The following is a 5,000-nucleotide window of genomic DNA, read 5'->3' as shown; positions in this document are numbered from 1 at the left end:
GCGTTTTCGTTATTGGCATTATGTGGCACGTTTATTGTGGCTAGAACATTAATTATTCACCAAATGGCACCAAAGCTTGGCAAAAGTCGCGAAACACTCCTATCTCGACGCACCAGCAATCGCAACTTGATGCAAAATAAATTGCACGAGCTAATGATACTTGTACCATGCACAGTACACCGTACCAAAATATACCCCTGAAAGTGTGCAATTTGGTGCTACCCTAGGGAATATGTATGGGGAAGCCTAGCTACGTGTGTCGCACGTTCCAAGTTGCATGGACGTCGAACAGAGGCATGCAAAAGCACCTATCTAGGGAATTACTCTACGTTCTAGTAGCAAGTGCGATTTTCCAGTCCAGCACGGCAGTACGCCTGCACGCATACACTCCATGTACCAGAAATGTAAATAGGCGGCTAGTAGCAACCTAGGCGTTGCTCAGTAGCTTTTGGCGGCACATAGAAAAAGTATTCGAGTTCAGATTTTTGGGACTTAGCGTATTTTTTAAAACTAATAACGAAAATTAAATTATAAATCGGTAAACGGCTAGGAGTTGCTCAGTAGCTTTTTGCGCAACGTGGCAAAAGTATTCGAGTTCAGATTTCTTGGACGTAGCGTATTTTTCAATCATAATAAACCGAATCAAACATAACAATGATGAAACTTACACCATGTCCCAAGGTTGTGCACAAAACGTAACGATAAAGTGCTGGCGAAGTTAGAGGTGCACCAAAATTGTGTACCGATCAGGGAAAGTACTCTACGTTCCTATGATTTGGGTGAAAAGTGTTGATTAACTGCTGGTAAGAATAGACAGTTGCTTATCATACACATCGCAAACGAACACCCCTTAGTGAGCATTAGCAAAAGTCAATGGCACAAAGCAAATTGCAATACAAACTGATCAAGTACATTAAAGAACGCTAAGTACCAGGACTTCTTTCCAAGAATGGTGTCCGCGACGGAGGGCAAGCGTCCTTCCCAGGTTTTCCTAGTAAACCTTGTATGGTAAACATACCCAAGCGTGTCTGTAAGCACGCAACGAAAGTCACGAACGGGCACATACCTAGGGAATGTACTCTACGTACTTGGACTTTTGTCCAAGAATGGTGTCCGCGACGGTCGGGCACTGCGACGCAATAACCAAATCCTAGGATTGTAACTTTAGTGTGCACAAACATAAACATTAACGCGTTCGCTCGGGCTGCGCCGTCCGTGTTGAACACAAATGTGGGTGATTATATGCGTGGAGGACAAAACATACGAGGAGGAGACAGTTTTCTGCACGATGTGCACAGAGCTCATTTCGTCGTCCCGGGCGAATGGAAAACACAAACATCGCGAGTATCGTTCTAGGTTTCTGTCTATAAAAGGGCAGGCCAAAAGGTGACCGGTTGAGATAAGCATTTTAAGCATACAAACACTTTATTGGAACTTTTGATACAAAACAAGGTACGTACATGTAGGTTGTACCAACATGGACATCTATGAACGCGTACGCTCGGGCTGCGCCTCCGTCTTGTACTTTCCCTGATCGGTACACAGTTTTGGTGCACTGCTATTCCGACCGGCAACTTGTACCAACATATACATCCATGAACGCGTAAGTAGTGTACTTTCCCTGATCGGTACACACTGTTGGTGCACGGCATAAGAAAAGAGCTAAAATGGTCAAACTCAATCCATTTCAACAATAGATAGTCGATAGTAGCTGTGCCGATGAAGTAGGGCACGATGCAAGTTAATGTTGTTTAATGAATAACATGTCCGCCATACATTTCAGTACAAAATTGCTCGGTCAGACCTACAAAGTGCTATATCTCGAATACGAGGCGTCGGACTGGGGGTTGTAGAGCAATTTTAAGTTCGTCTAATGATTCTACATCCGATTCTGGATAGCGGTTTTTGACCACTTTTCAATATTTTGTGACACCCCGAACCTAGGGCAGCTCCCTAGCTTTTTTCAAAAATGTGCACCGAACGGGCCGGAGAGCTCGTGTGGCTCAAAACATGTTTTTCGCCAAAACACCTCAAAACGTGTAAGGAACGCACCCTAGCTCTTGTTTTTCAAAAGTTATGGCCATTTAAAGTCAGACGGGTTTTTGCTTCAAAATAGCAATTTTACCCGTCCCTATGGCCATGCTTTAAATTTTCACGAAAATGCCAGGTCAGACCTAGGGCGGGCCATATCTTGAATACTAAACGTCGCAGACATTGGTCGTAGAACAATTTTAAGTTCGTCTAATGATTCTACATCCGATTCTGGATAGCGGTTTTTGACCACTTTTCAATATTTTGTGACACCCCGAACCTAGGGGCAGCTCCCTAGCTTTTTTCAAAAATGTGCACCGAACGGGCCGGAGAGCTCGTGTGGCTCAAAACATGTTTTTCGCTAAAACACCTCAAAACGTGTAAGGAACGCACCCTAGCTCTTGTTTTTCAAAAGTTATGGCCATTTAAAGTCAGACGGGTTTTTGCTTCAAAATAGCAATTTTACCCGTCCCTATGGCCATGCTTTAAATTTTCACGAAAATGCCAGGTCAGACCTAGGGCGGGCCATATCTTGAATACTAAACGTCGCAGACATTGGTCGTAGAACAATTTTAAGTTCGTCTAATGATTCTACATCCGATTCTGGATAGCGGTTTTTGACCACTTTTCAATATTTTGTGACACCCCGAACCTAGGGGCAGCTCCCTAGCTTTTTTCAAAAATGTGCACCGAACGGGCCGGAGAGCTCGTGTGGCTCAAAACATGTTTTTCGCTAAAACACCTCAAAACGTGTAAGGAACGCAACCTAGCTCTTGTTTTTCAAAAGTTATGGCCATTTAAAGTCATACGGGTTTTTGCTTCAAAATAGCTATTTTACCCGTCCCTATGGCCATGCTTTAAATTTTCACGAAAATGCAAGGTCAGACCTAGGGCGGGCCATATCTTGAATACTAAACGTCGCAGACATTGGTCGTAGAACAATTTTAAGTTCGTCTAATGATTCTACATCCGATTCTGGATAGCGGTTTTTTGACCACTTTTCAATATTTTGTGACACCCCGAACCTAGGGGCAGCTCCCTAGCTTTTTTCAAAAATGTGCACCGAACGGGCCGGAGAGCTCGTGTGGCTCAAAACATGTTTTTCGCTAAAACACCTCAAAACGTGTAAGGAACGCACCCTAGATGATGAAAAGTGCAATCAGAATGTCAATCGACAACTTTGTTGGGGGTACCATTTTTACTCTACGGGCCAGTAGCTTAGGCGCGCCAACAGCGCTTTCCTTTCGGGTTCCCATTTTTGCCCTCCTGGGATTATGATCATTTGTTCATTGCCTACTATAGGAGGGTACCTTGCTACGAGGTCAAACATGAAGATTGCACCAAATCGTAGTTTTTACCTCTATTTAGTCGTAGGAGCATGGTTTGCAGTGGCAGTGGGTCATTAAGCCCCGTTTGGGTCATACGTCCCTCCGCGATAAAAATCGTCGTATGCCTATAGTCCGAACTAATGAAGCAAAAGTGGTGTCTGGTGGGCTCTGCCGATGATTTTAACCTATGATTTTGAGCTTCCACCCTATCAAAACGTTCCTGGAGCAGTACATCACGGGTCTACGGACCCAAAGACTTCGTCGTGATGGTTTCTAGTAAAAAGTTGTAACAGCTAAGGGTTTTGAATACGCGTATATTAACCATTGCTTGAAACTAAGCTTCGTTGTTTTTAAACTCTGCAAGACCAATCGAACTTCTTAGGGAAACCCGAAGGATTCACGCTAAGCTCGATGAGCTATTATGGGTAGTGGTGCATGATCTGGTGTTCCTTGGATCTAATCCAATGAATAAATTTATGAGGGTATATATGGTGCAGGGCACAAAGCGTGATGAAACCGGGTCTCCCTACCAAATGTGGCATATTTTTTCCCTGAGAGCGAAGCTCAGACCCACGTAGGGGAGAGCGAAGTGGAACTTAAATGTTCTATGCAGCAAATGTTCGCCATGCGGATAAACAAGTTGGAATAGTTCAATGTAGTGTAATGCAAAACGAATCGCAATAACGATACGGGACCCAGAAGCAATTCTGCGGATCCCTCGGGGAGTGGTGAGTTGATATAAATTAGAGGTGAAAGTCCGTTGTTCAAGCTCCGGCTCGGCAGCCGATACGAGGTTCCTGTTGGGCTTTGTACATCGCGCAGAGGCGCCGTTCGGTTCTAGCAATGATTCCCGCCACCATGTTCCATGCGTGCAGAGATCCGTTAGAGCTCGTTCAATGTGTCCCGCCGTGATTACGAAAAGTCCAACAGTTGACCAAGTTGGGGTGCGTCAAGTAAACGCGCAGAGATGCCGTTCGGTTTAGAGCAATGTCTCCCGTATCACGTTGGAGTTCTTCCACTAGTGCAGAGAGATCGCTGAACCGTTCAATGTGTCCCGTCGTGGTGTGCTTGTACCGAACACTTAGGATACACCATGCTTTGTTGGTTTGGGATAGGAGTGGTCGCGCAACTGCCTCCACGCCGCAAAGTGCCAGTTCGGATTGAAGGTCAACTTTAGCCGTTCAATGCATCAGTCGGTGGGTGTTCAGATGGCATCACAACTTCCCCTAGGTGCTTAAGTTGGTTGGGTTGTAAAACATGTGCACATGCGCAGAGTATCGTGCGTACTAGCAAAGTCTCCCGTCACGGTGGTTATGAATGAGTTCCATTCAGTGCAGAGAGATCGTTAGTGCGTGCAATGTGTACCAGTCGATGTGTCGTACCGGAATACAACCCCGCTTAGAGGCCCGTCGCTCGAAGAGGACAAGCAAGAGTGCGCAGAGTGCCGTACTGGCCTAGCAATGTCTCCAGACAGACGTAGGAACACCCGACGCAGTGCAGAGAGTAGATCCGCTAGCCATGTGCAATGCATCCGACGTTGTCTGCTTGTGCAGTCTATCGAGTGGCGCCAACGACGCTCCGGCGTCACAGAACAAATCTCGGTGGTCACGGGGACTTGCGCCTCGCGTGATCAAGAGTGTA

The sequence above is a fragment of the Anopheles arabiensis genome (assembly GCF_016920715.1).
Source record: "Anopheles arabiensis isolate DONGOLA chromosome X unlocalized genomic scaffold, AaraD3 X_pericentromeric_contig0003, whole genome shotgun sequence".
NCBI classification, from domain to species: domain Eukaryota; kingdom Metazoa; phylum Arthropoda; class Insecta; order Diptera; family Culicidae; genus Anopheles; species Anopheles arabiensis.
The sequence above is the reverse complement of the archived record's forward strand: the minus strand, read 5'-3'. Positions refer to the sequence as shown.